The sequence below is a fragment of the Bufo bufo genome, chromosome 6 (assembly GCF_905171765.1).
Source record: "Bufo bufo chromosome 6, aBufBuf1.1, whole genome shotgun sequence".
Taxonomy (NCBI): domain Eukaryota; kingdom Metazoa; phylum Chordata; class Amphibia; order Anura; family Bufonidae; genus Bufo; species Bufo bufo.
Window position 1 is genome coordinate 172,278,604 of NC_053394.1, and position 14,219 is coordinate 172,292,822.

Consider the following 14,219-nt stretch of genomic DNA (forward strand, 5'->3'; position numbering starts at 1 on the left):
CTGGACGGATCCGTCTGAACTACTTTCACACTTAGAATTTTTTCTAAGCTATAATGCAGACGGATCAGTTCTGAACGGATCCAAACGTCTGCATTATAGGAGCGGATCCGTCTGTGCAGACAGCAGACGGATCCGCTCTGAACGCAAGTGTGAAAGTAGCCTAAGATCTGAAAATAATCAAATTTTTAACCACCCAGCTCCAATCTGTGGTGTGTGGGAGGGTAATAAAAGTCAGATTGAAAGCAAGGTTTTTTAGCCACCTGAAACCTTAAAAATCGAATCACGTGAAGTAGGATGATTGTACAATGACTTTAGTTCGTCAACGTTCCAGTTTTCGCCACTTGTTAGAATCTGAGAGACCTTGGTTTATCGCTTTGGCTGAGATGTCAGCACTGTTAAATGTTGTGTGTCCTAGCGGTTGGAAGAACAATGATGAACTGAAATGAGAGCAAGAGGTGCACAGAGGAGAACCTCTGCACTGACAGATCGTCTGATTAGAAAAATAGTGTGTAGTCATCCATTCTGTACTGCAAGTGAAATTGGACATGACATCCCAAGCCTAGGGTCTAAAACATTGTCTACACAAGCCATCAGAAGACGTTTGCACAATATTGATCTATGAGCCAGATGTCCAGCCACAGGTGTTCCATTGACCTCACTTCACTGCACTGAAAGGATATCATGGTGCACAACAAGACAGCAATAGAGGTCTATCCTCTTCAGTGATGAGTCGCGCTTTCATCTCAAACACAATGATAGCTGGAGATTGTTCTGCAGACATGAGCAATGCCATTATAACTCCCTGCCTGCCGCCGTTCTCTTAAAATAAAGACTTTTAAAATATACTAATGAGCCTCTAGGTGCTATGAGGGCATTGCTTCAGCACCTAGAGGCTCAGTCTTGTGAGCTCAAAGGATGATGTCGGGAAGAACGTCTATCAGTTGGAGAAGTCTAAGTTAGAGCCTATTAAGAATGGGTCTGAAGATGGTGGCACTGTGGTGCTGGCTGTGGCAGAGAAGATGGAAGATGCTTCTGCTGAACCAGTTGATGGGGCTGATGTGGATGCCGAAGACCACAGACCCATGGTAGAGTGTAGCCCAGGCCTGGAAGACGTCCCCTCTGCCTACAAGGCCTTCCAAATAGCCAGCAGCCTGCTGGGGAAGAAGTAAGAGGAGGTGAACGATCAGTTTTTGGATCCGGGCTATTACGATGGGCTGTCTCTCCTGACTCCTCCCCAAAAGGAGACCAGTGTCCTGGGTGAGCCTCTGGAGAAAACGCGAGAAGATGAGGAGTATGCTGAAGACCCCAGTGCCTCCTGCCTCGATGAGAAAGAGGGGGAGGAGTTAAGAGGGCAAGCGTATGGTGCCATGTCTGAAGGCTCTCAAAGAGACTGGAGACTCAGAGAAGACAAAGGCTGAAGAAGTTAAGGCCGATGTGTTGATTGACATGAAGTCCCCAGGTGCTGCAGAAACCAAAGTTAAGACAAAGGGAGCGGGAGCCGAAGTGGAAAAAGCCACTAAAGAAAGGAGAGGTCTCTGAAACTGCCACCGTAGTTGGGGTAACTACTGCTGGAAAGGAGGAAGAAGTGACCCTGATGCACGTAAAAGAAGCGAGCAGGGGCAAGCATGCTCTGCTGAAGGAGCCCTGCAAAGCAAAAGAAGAAAGTGTCGGGACATGACCATGACCGGGAACAGTTCAGTCAAGAGCTCCAGCAGTCGAAGAAAGGACATGAGGCGCATGTGCGGGAGCCAGAAGATCAAAAAACTAAGATTTAGTCTTACCGGAAAACGGTTTTCCAGGAGTCCGACATGACAGTACCCACTGGAGGATGTCCTATTGGATCTCTGTAGGGACAGGAAGCGTGAGAGGTTAAAAGGCCCCTCCCCAGCCCTCCCACCAGTGTTCTTTCCAATTACTACACCAGATAGGATCCAAAGCATTTATTGAACCTCCATGTTAATCTCACATTGGAAAAGTAATTAAGGATCCCGACAATAACCGGAAAGGAAAAAAATGGGGGGGGGGGGGGGGGGGTAAATAACGGGTACTGTCATGTTGGACTCCTGGAAAACCGTTTACCGGTGAGACTAAATCTTGGTTTCCAGGACGTCCCTCCATGACAGTACCCACTGGAGAACTACCAGCTTAATAACTAGGGGGGGGACCACCGCCTGAAGGACCTTACGACCAAACGCCAGGTCCTGGTTGGCCAGAGAATCTAGTCTATAATGTTTAACAAATGTAGAGAAACTGGACCATGTGGCGGCCCTGCAAATCTGCTCCATTGAAGCATCTGCTTTTTCTGCCCACGAAGATGCCACTGCTCTGGTGGAGTGGGCTCTTATAGATAAAGGGCAAGTAAGTCCTTTCTGTATGTAAGCCTCGCGAATCGAGTCTCTGATCCAACGGGCTAGAGTCTGTTTCGAGGCCTTGTTGCCTCTGTTCTTTCCTCCAAACAAAACAAAGAGGTTTTGCGATCTTCTCCAAGGAGCTGTTCTCTGCAGGTAAGCGAGAATTGATCTTCTTACGTCCAAGCAGTGGAATCTTCCTTCCTTCGCATTCTTAGGGGAGGCACAAAAGGAGGGAAGAATTATTTCCTGATTCCTGTGAAACGGAGATGCCACTTTTGATAAAAAGGATGGATCTAATTTCAAAATGACTCGGTCATCCAAAATCTTCAAGAATGGTTCCCTGATGGAGAGGGCCTGAATTTCTCCAATTCTACGAGCTGTGGTAATGGCTAGTAGAAAGACTGTTTATAAAGGAAAGTAACTTATCCGATAACTGGTCAATTGGTTTGAAGGGAGAACTACAAAGACCCTCTAAGACTATATTTAAGTCCCATGGGGGTACTGTCTGGATTAGGAGATTTTACAAATCTCCTAATCCACCTGTGGTCTGCCAGAGGAGTGTCAAGAAAACTACTCAAGGCCGAAATCTGGACCTTAAGGGTATTGGGCTTTAGGCCCAAATCGAAACCCGCCTGTAAAAAGTCCAGAATGCAGCCTATAGACGGGACTGAGACCCCTGGATGAGAGTCTGAAAGCCATGATGTAAATCTCTTCCATATCTTTAAATATATGTCCGAAGTTACAGGTTTGTGGCTTAGCTGCAAGGTTGAAATTACCTTATCCGACAGGCCTTTACTTCTCAGGATCTGCCTTTCAGGATCCAGGCTGTTAGTCTTAGTTTCTCTAGGTTCGGGTGTTCCAGGGGCCCCTGTACGAGAAGGTCCTTCCTTCCTGGAAGAGTTATTGGATCTTTTAGGAGCAAATCCTTCAACAGCGGGAACCAGGCTCTCTTCGGCCAAGCCGGGGCTATAAGAATAAGGGTCGCTGAGCATGTTTTTAGTTTCTTCAGGACCAATGGGATCAAGGGAAACGGAGGAAAGGCATACGCCAAGTCCATCTCCCAATCCTGGGATAAGGAGTCTACCCCTAGCGGATTGTCTCTCGGATTCAGAGAGAAGAAGTGATTCACCTGGGTGTTCCTCCTTGAAGCAAATGGGTCTATCTGTGGGAACCCCCATTGGTGGCAGATCTGAAGAAAAACTTCCCTGTTTAGGCACCATTTGCCTGCATCGAGACAGTGTCTGCTTAGGAAGTCTGCCGCGGAGTTCTCTGCTCCTTTTAGGTGAACTGCAGAAACTGAGAGGACTTCCCTCTCTGCCCAGTGAATTTTTTTTTCTGATAAATCCTGAAGTAGAGGGTTCCTAGTTCCCCCCTGACGCTTCAGGTAACACACAGTAGTCACGTTGTCTGACAGAACTCTGATGTGGTGGTTGGAGAGAATGTGTTCCGCCGTCTTTAGAGTCTGCCATACCGCCTTCAGCTCCCTGTAATTTGAAGATCTGTGGCTGTCCAGGCTGGACCATCTGCCCTGGAAGAAATGATCCTTCAGATGGGCACCCCAACCCCACTGGCTTGCATCCGTGGTAATGACTATGGATGGAGACTGGTTCCAGGCCACCCCCTTTCTTAAATTTTCTGGGTTGGTCCACCAGGATAGAGAACTTAGACACTGCTTTGTAAGCACTATCTTTGAGTTTAAGGAATGATGATCCCTGTGGTCCCATAATGCCAGGACTGCGATCTGTAGGATCCTGGAATGAAACTGAGCCCACGGGATTACCGAAATACATGATGTCATTAGGCAGAGAATCTTCATTGCCTCTCTTAGAGTATGGACCTTTCTTTTCTGGAAGGATACTATCTTTCCCCTTATTTTCTCCTGCTTCGATTCTGGAAGGAAGGAAAATTGATTCTCTGTGTCTAAGAGAACTCCTAAAAACTGCTTCCTGGTGCTTGATACTAGGTCTAATTTGGGGTAATTTATTACCCAGCCCAGATCCTTGAAAAGGGCTATGGTCTGATGGATACTGCTCTCCAGATTCTGTCTCGTGTCTGAAATTAGGAGAAAATCGTCCAGGTACGGCACAATTCTTATCTGCTGTTGCCTTAGATATGCCACTACCTCTGTGAGGACTTTTGTAAAGATGCGAGGGGCCAAGGATATTCCAAAGGGGAGACACTGGAACTGATAATGAAGGACTGTCCCCTCCTGGATGATTGCAAACCTGAGAAATTTTTGGTATAGTGGATGAATCTGGATGTGATAGTAGGCATCCTTCAGGTCCATGGTACATAGGAGATCTCCTACTGAAATTAACGGAATTGCTGACTTTATGGATTCCATCTTGAACTTGTGGTAAGCTAATGACTTGTTCAGAGTCTTCAGGTTGATGATTGTCCTGTAGGTTCCATCTGGTTTTCTTATTAGAAAGAGACTTGAATAATGACCCAAGTATTTCTGATCCTCTGGAACCTGGACTATAGCATTCAGTTTTAAAAGTTTCTGTAAGTCCAGACATAACTGTCCTGGAGGCTGGTTTTAAAGTCAGTATAAAACTGAGTCTGCTTATATAGAACCTACCATTAGCCATCTGGCTCCAGGAGAAGTATATGGTGGGTTCAGCATGCATGTTGGTACTTGCATCCCTGGATCCGATGAAAGCTGTAATGGCACCGGACGGGGTTACAAGCAAAGTGTACTTGGCTTGCATGATGACCTGCATTCCCTGGATTTTATGTGGCTGTCATGGCCCATGAACAGGTAGGAACAAGATTTAGGGAGCATCCCTGGATCCGATGAAAGCTGTAATGGCACCGGACGGGGTTACAAGCAAAGTGTACTTGGCTTGCATGCTGACCTGCATTCCGTGGATTTTATGTGGCTGTCATGGCCCATGAACAGGTAGGAACAAGAGTTAGGGACCACTCAATTGAGACGACCTTGACGCGGTGAGTGGCTTACTATGCTTTGGCCAAAATATAAACCAATGTCTCATCCAGCATGGAGGGCAGAGTGCTGGATGCAGTGTGCGATCACATTTACATTTTCCGTTTATAACTGATTTTGTTGCACCACCGATTGGAATCTTGTGATTAGGAATCTTCGCGGAGGAGGACCGCGAAATTCTAACTTTACACCTTCACGGACGGAATTGAGGATCCACTGATTTTGGGTAACCCGAGTCCAGGATTCCCCAAAAAAGCGGAGCCTGCCCCCGACTGGCCTGATGTCATTGTTTGCCTGAGCCAGGGTTTGGGTTGAAGAGGAAACCCCTACCTTTCCCTCCTTTAGGGTAGCTCCATCTACCCGTTTTACCTTTCCCTCTCTCTGAGGTTGTAAATTGCTTAGAGGTTTTACGAAAGGGCTGTGGCTTTTTTACTTTTTCTTCCGGGAATCCCTTCTTTTTGTCCGCTGCACTTTCCAGAATGGAATCGAGGACCTGACCAAAAAGGTATGCTCCGGTGAAGGGTATTGCACATAATAAATTTTTAGAGGCAATGTCTCCCGTCCAGGATTTTAGCCAGAGGGCTCGTCTTGCCGTATTTGTAAGAGCGTCATTTTTAGCTGCGAATCGAATAGATTCCGCAGAGGCATCTGCCATGAAGGACGCTGCAAACTTTAATAAGGGTAAGGATTCTAATATTTCCTCCCTGGATGTTTTCATCTTGAGATAATTTTCAAGTTGCTCTAGCCATAAACACATGGCGCAGGCTACCGAGGTTGCTGCAATATTAGTATTAATAGTGACTGCAGAAGATTCCCAGGCTTTCTTCAGAAGTCCATCCATCTTTCGATCCATAGGGTCTTTTAACTGTGAGGAATCCTCGAACGGTATGGATGTCTTCTTCACAACCTTGGCCACCTGAATGTCGACCTTCGGAATCTCATCCCAAAGTTTTGTTTCTTCAGGGTTGAAGACCAGCCTGCTCTTGAATTCCCTGGGTACATAGAGTTTTTTGTCACCCTCTTCCCATTCATCTTTAATAAGATCCTGCAAATAAGAATTCACAGGAAAAAGCTTCCTTTTCCTGGCTCTTAATCCGCCGAACATTTCGTCCTGTATTGTAAGTTTCTGCTCCTCTTCCTCCACCGCCATGTCTTACTGCTGTTAGGAGCGAATCAAGATGTTCTGTAGAAAACAGATATCTTCTAGGTTCCTCTGCCAAGGAAGGGGGAAATTCTTCCTCCAAATCGTCTGAAGGGCACCCGGGTTCTTCCTCGGAATCCAAAACTAACTGTACTCTGGCACGCTTGGACGGAGGGGAAGAGGGGACTGGAAGGGAAGGGGGTTGACTCATTTCCGCCGCCTGTACTTCCTCCCTCACAATGGTTCTTAGCTCCTCCAGAAAGGACGGTTGTTCCTCCTTCAGGATCTTCGCTAAGCAATCTGTGCAAAAAGTCTTCTTATATGACTCCGAAAGCTTCTTAGTGCAAGTTGCGCACTTCTTAGCTTTTTACTTGGAGTCCCCATGCGGTCTATGTCCAGTCTCCTTTTCCACCTTAACAGGGAAAGAAGGAGATATATAACCGGGCCAGTAGGAATTTCACCTAACCAGTGGATACTACTTACAATATTTTGGATGAGGGGGTCAGCAGCAGTCTCTAGCTTGCTCAAAGCCTGGGCCTCCATGATGCAACAACCCGTAGCTAATATCAATGCTTTTTAAAAGGACTTACCCTTCTGGCCCTGCCCTCATCGCCGCACGGATCCGCCTCCTCTTCTGGGGGACTCATTCCCAAGAAGAATCGACCCCTCCGGCTGAGGCCTCCAGCATGGATGCATGCCGCCATCTTCACCGGGTCACTTCCGGTCCCATAGGAAGTGACGCGGACCGAGTCATCAGAGGAGCGATGGAGCCGCCGCTGTGCGCAGAGCTCCACCGGAGAAGCCGCAACAGCGTCCTGGTACCGCGGCCTGCAGCAGAGAAAGGTACCCGGAAAGCTAGGGGACCCCTTCCCAGAGGGGTGCTGGCTTTTTAGGCCGTGACAGAGGCAAGAATTCTGGGGAGTGTGTTACCTGTGGATAGAGGCCTGGAGGCTCTGTCAGTGTGCTCTCAGCTGGGCAAGGCTGAGGGACCACAAGGCTGGGAGATAGCCTGGAGTTGGGTGATGAAACGACGCCTGGGAGGGTCGCAGGGCTATAGTCAGGCGGACTACTAAGCCCCAATCCCCCACAAGAAACACTGAACTGGAGAGAGTGGGCGTACTGAACTCTTTACAGCCAGGAGGCTGTGGGACATTGGCTGACAAAGCCGCATGGGTTCACAGGGTGTGAACTGTGACTTAGGTGAGTCAGGAACTTTGTGTTTAGTTAGAGCCTGGGCGGGCGAGTGTTTATTATTTAGTCATTTTGTTTTTACTTGTGTGGCACAATAAATGCACTGTTTGAACCTGAAACCCGGTGTCCTGAAGCCTTATCTGTGAGAATGACCCCCGGAGAAGAGCTAACCCCTCACAGAGGCCTTTGTAAGGGAAAGTCACACCAGTCCTACACCTGGGATTATGGAGTGGGGTGGCATAATGTATGGTAACCAAATTTCTCTAGTCTTCAGGTACACTAACTCAGCGTTACATTGATTTAGTCATGGAACCAGTGGTATGGCCATTGTGTCCCATGAGCCATTTTTCAACAGGACAACACCAGTCTGCATGTTGCCTGTGCTACTGTACGGCCTAAATGTGCTACCATGTCCTTCAGCATCTTCCATTGAGCATATCTTGGACATCATTGTTGGTTGGCAATTGGAAAGGGAATTGCCGGTAGCGAATCTTTATTATTTGTGTGCCCAAGTGCAATCAGCATGGCAGACCTTTCCTCAGACATGGCACGTAAGTGCATATATTTCTGCGCATGGCCCTCATACTCAATGCTGAATAAATCGAGAGGTTTTAAATATCTTGTTTCCATTTATTATAATTTTCATATCATTAAAGTGTTTATCAATCCTGTGATTTCCATAATTCCACAACTTTTCCTTCTTGATGTTGCAATTTCAATGTTGAGGTGTGTAGAACTATTGTAATACTACCTACTGTTACTGTAGACATGAAAACTACTACATTATTGTCCTCTATGTACAAGAATATAACTACTACAGTCCTGATCAAAAGTTTAAGACCACTTGAAAAATGGCAAAAAATCTTATTTTACATTGTTGGATCTTAACAAGGTTCCAAGTAGAGCTTCAACATGCAAAATATTTTTTGAGCATTCAATTAATTGAAAATAACGATTAAACTGAAACAGGCTGTTTTTCAGCTGATCCAAATTTTAGGACCACATGCCTTTAAAAGGCCAAATCTGTGCAAAGATGTGGATTCATTGTCATTTTCTGTCAGGTAGTCACACGTGGTGATGGCAAAGGCAAAATAACTCTCCCTTTTTGAATGTGGTCAGGTTGTTGAACTGCATAAGCAGGGTCTCTCACAGCGCGCCATCGCTGCTGAGGTGGTATGCAGTAAGACAGTCATTTGGAATTTCTTAAATGATCCTGAGGGTTATGGAACAAAAAAGTAAAGTGGAAGACCCAAAAAAAATTCATCAGCACTGAGCCAGAGGATCCAATTGGCTGTCCGTCAAGACACTGGACGATCCTCGACCCAAATTAAGGCCCTTACTAGTGCTTACTGCAGCCCCATAACCATCAGACGGCATCTGAGACTGAAGGGCTTCAAAAACAAGAAACGTCTTCAAAGACCTCATCTCCTTGAACGCCACAGAACTGCTCGTTTGGACTTTGCAAGAGAGCACCAAACATGGGACATTCAAAGGTGGAAGAAAGTTTTATTCTCTGATGAGAAAAAAATTTAACCTTGATGGTCCTGATTAGAGATGAGCAAACTTCTGTTTTAAGTTCGGCGTCTAAAGTTCGGCTTCCGGTTAGCGGAGGATCCCGATATGGATTCCGAATTCCGTTGTGGTCCGTGGTAGCGGAATCAATAATGGCCATTATTGATTCCGCTACCACGGACCACAACGGAATTCGGAATCCATATCGGGATCCTCCGCTAACCGGAAGCCGAACTTTAGACGCCGAACTTAAAACAGAAGTTCGCTCATCTCTAGTCCTGATGGTTTCCAACGTTACTAGCATGACAAGCAGATCCCACCTGAGATGTTTTCTACGAGCTTCAGGAAGTGCAGAGGCGTCAAACGGCCGCTGGCTATGTCCAGATGTTGCAGAGAGCATTCCTCATGACTGAGGGCCCTCGTCTGTGTGGTAACGACTGGGTTTTTCAACAGGAAAACGCTACAGTACACAATGCCCACAGGACAAGGGACTTCTTCCAGGAGAATAACATCACTCTTTTGGCCCATCCTGCATAGTCCCCTGATCTAAATCCAATTGAGAACCTTTGGGGATGGATGGCACGGGAAGTTTACAAAAATGGACAACAGTTCCAGACAGTAGATGGCCTTCGGATTTTTTTGGAGGTGTGGTCCTAAACTTTTGACCAGCTGAAAAACAGCCTGTTTCAGTTTATTGGTTGTTTTCATTAAATTGAATGCTCAAAAAATGTTTTGTCTCACTCCCATTTCTTCTTGTTGCATGTTGAAGCTCTACTTGGAACCTTAAGATACAGCTATGCTAAATATGATTTTTAGCCATTTTTCAAGTGGTCTTAAACTTTTGATCAGGACTGTATGATACTTTCCCATATTTGGTCAAGAATATACTATCACATTGCTATGTATGTACATGAATATACAGTAACTAACATAATTCTGCTTCCTATATAGAAGCTCATAATTACTGTAACACCACTCCCTGTATACAATAATAATATATTGCTGCCCCCTATGTACAAGAATATAAGTACTATAATACTGCTCTTTATTTACAATATAACTGGTATATTAAAGCAGTTATGGTCAAGAAAAAAAATTAAATGGGGGTTAGTCAACACATCCCAGTGCGCAGGTGCACGTAGTCATGGCAACAGAGATCTGCAAACACAAATAATAAAGTAAATATAATACTGCCATACTCACTATAGAAAATGTACTAATGCTACGTTATAAATGTGAAATTCTTGGAAAATACATTTTATACAAAATCATTTGTGTCTGTCCGCCAACAAGGTGATCTCTTTAAGACCGGAAACTACACTAAGTACTACCTCGCTAGTGCCCATACTGGCAGAGGTCACAATAACGTCTGAAAAAAGTCGAAGGCGTATTGGTATTAGTAAAATGCGTCTATGACGCCAGGCTTTTCCCTGTATGGAGCTTTCCTACTGGTTATGACGTAGCATTAGCACTATTGAGTGAGTATGGCACTATTGTATTTACTTGACTATTTGTGATTGCAGAGTGCTGTTGCATTGTGATGGTCAAGAATATAACTATTATAATACTGTCCCTATTTACAGGAATATATCTAATTTAGTATGCCCTGTGTGCAGAAATATAACTACTATATCACTGCCCCCTATGTACAAGAATATAACTACTATATTGCTGCCTCAAAAGTGACAACCACAGTGCATTGGTCGGTCTGAATATTCCTGTTTTCTCTTCTTTCCAGTTGGCCAGCCTGGTTGCAGCTATAGTGGTACTGATTGCTATAATGGCATTAGGAAGGCTGCTGGAACCGCTGCAGAAGGTAATCGCTTAATAAAGGTTGAATAATATGTTTACTAAAGGGCCTTTTACATGGGACAGTAATAGAGATGGCCTTGCGGTTCGCTCAGCGGTCGTTTCATGGTGAACTTTGCGAACATATGGCGAGGTCCACCGGCGCCATATTATTTAGCATTGCGCCGAACTTTGACTCATGACACATCCATCAGGTGGGACAGGACAGCCAGTTGAGACATTTCAGCACATGGACACACCCCCACCCTATAAAAGAACCCGATCTGGCAGCCATTTTACATTCTGTTTTTTGCCAGTGTAGGGAGAGGTTGCTTTGTGGAGCAGGGACAGGCTGTTAGGGACACCAAACGCTATCTAATAGGGCCTGGTATAGGTGTGCTAGCGATAGGTGTGATATACTGAGGGGTGTGATATACTTAAAAATATACTTTCTAACATAGAAAGTATATTATAGTGCATTTGTATTGTACAGCAGTTGTGTGCGGTTCTGCTGCGATACTGCAGCTATATAGAGGGACAAATGCTATTGGAACAACTATTTGCAACGGGTGTGACATACCTGTTGCCCCCCCAAAAAACTTCTTCCACAAAATACTGATTGAGGGCTGCGATATACCTGTTGCCCCAAATAAACAGGGTGGTGTGATATAACTGTTGTGGTAAAAAAATAATTGAGGGGGTGCGATATACCTGCTTCCACAAAATACTGATTAAGGGGTTCAATATACCTGCTTCCACAAAATACTGATTAAGGGGTTTGATATACCCGCTTCCACAAAATATTGATTAAGGCCTGCGTTATACCTGCTTCCAGTGACCGCCTAATGTAGCTCCAGCCACATAATCACAAGTTTTTTTCTGTCAGGTGAATGCCTAATTTTTAGGGCCTGTACTCCAGTGGCCTACAGTAAAAATTTCATTCATTCCTCAGTACATTATACAGTCCTAACCCCTGACCACCAGGACCAGGTAGCGCTCTCAGTACATTGAGGCCTCCCCTCTCCACACCGCTGCGTACTGGTGCTTATTCTGATACTAAGGCTGGGTTCACATCCCATTTTTGCCATCCATTTAATGCATACCAAAAATGTATACGTTAACAGATGCCTCAGACTGATGCCATACAGTGGCGTCCGTTCACTATACAGTTCCATTGTAAAAAAAAAATACATATACGTTAACGTATGCATTTTTTTTATTGGACTCTGCAGGATACAAAAACATGGAGTGCTGCACATTTGTATACATCAAACTGATAGGAAAAATGTGATGTGAACCCACTGGGGGGGCAGGGGGCATACAAAAATTTTCTGTGGGGCCCAGTCAGTTTTCGCTACATCACTGCACAGCTCCTTCTCTGGGGGTTATTATTCTGTGTGTGGGGGCATTGGGAGGTCACTATACTGTGTGAATGGCCACTAGTGGTCATTATACTGTATAGGGGCATTATACAGTGTGGGAGCCACAGAGGGACATGTAAATGTACAAAAATGCCTCAAGGGGGCCCACTGGGATTTATAGCCCAAAGGCCCACATGAACCTGGAGCCGGCCCTGCCTCCAGCCACATAATTACAAGTTCTGTACTCCTGTGGCATAAAATTGAATTTTTCTAGGCAGGGTGCATTTTTGAGAGTTTCCCTTTAACCACCTCAGCCCCCAGTGCTTAAACACCCTGAAAGACCAGGCCACTTTTTACACTTCTGACCTACACTACTTTCACCGTTTATTGCTCGGTCATGCAACTTACCACCCAAATGAATTTTACCTCCTTTTCTTCTCACTAATAGAGCTTTCATTTGGTGGTATTTCATTGCTGATGACATTTTTACTTTTTTTGTTATTAATCGAAATTTAACGATTTTTTTGCAAAAAAATGACATTTTTCACTTTCAGTTGTAAAATTTTGCAAAAAAAATGACATCCATATATAAATTTTGCTCTAAATTTATTGTTCTACATGTCTTTGATAAAAAAAAAATGTTTGGGTAAAAAAAAAATGGTTTGGGTAAAAGTTATAGCGTTTACAAACTATGGTACAAAAATGTGAATTTCCGCTTTTTGAAGCAGCTCTGACTTTCTGAGCACCTGTCATGTTTCCTGAGGTTCTACAATGCCCAGACAGTACAAACACCCCACAAATGACCCCATTTCGGAAAGTACACACCCTAAGGTATTCGCTGATGGGCATAGTGAGTTCATAGAACTTTTTATTTTTTGTCACAAGTTAGCGGAAAATGATGATTTTTTTTTTTTTTTTTTTTTCTTACAAAGTCTCATATTCCACTAACTTGTGACAAAAAATAAAAACTTCCATGAACTCACTATGCCCATCACGAAATACCTTGGGGTCTCTTCTTTCCAAAATGGGGTCACTTGTGGGGTAGTTATACTGCCCTGGCATTCTAGGGGCCCAAATGTGTGGTAAGGAGTTTGAAATCAAATTCTGTAAAAACTGACCAGTGAAATCCGAAAGGTGCTCTTTGGAATGTGGGCCCCTTTGCCCACCTAGGCTGCAAAAAAGTGTCACACATCTGGTATCTCCGTATTCAGTAGAAGTTGGGGAATGTGTTTTGGGGTGTCATTTTACATATACCCATGCTGGGTGAGATAAATATCTTGGTCAAATGCCAACTTTGTATAAAAAAATGGGAAAAGTTGTCTTTTGCCAAGATATTTCTCTCACCCAGCATGGGTATATGTAAAAAGACACCCCAAAACACATTCCCCAACTTCTCCTGAATACGGAGATACCAGATGTGTGACACTTTTTTGCAGCCTAGGTGGGCAAAGGGGCCCATATTCCAAAGAGCACCTTTCGGATTTCACTCGTCATTTTTTACAGAATTTGATTTCAAACTCCTTACCACACATTTGGGCCCTTAAATACCAGGGCATTATACCTACCCCACAAGTGACCCCATTTTGGAAAGAATAGACCCCAAGGTATTCGCTGATGGGCATAGTGAGTTCATAGAATTTTTTATTTTTGTCACAAGTTAGTGGAATATGAGACTTTGTATGAAAAAAAAAAATATATAAAAAAAATCATCATTTTCCACTAACTTGTGACAAAAAATAAAAAATTCTAGGAACTCGCCATGCCCCTCACGGAATACCTTGGGGTGTCTTCTTTCCAAAATAGGGTCACTTGTGGGTAGTTATACTGCCCTGGCATTTTCCAGGGGCCCTAATGTGTGGTAAGTAGGTAAATGACCAGTGAAATCCGAAAGGTGCTCTTTGGAATATGGGCCCCTTTGCCCACCTAGG

At 44.6% G+C, this 14,219-nt stretch overlaps 1 pseudogene; it reads left to right on the forward strand.

Annotated features, from left to right (window-relative positions):
• LOC121005602 overlaps nt 1–14,219 on the forward strand; it is a 167,271-nt pseudogene that overhangs the window by 116,869 nt on the left and 36,183 nt on the right.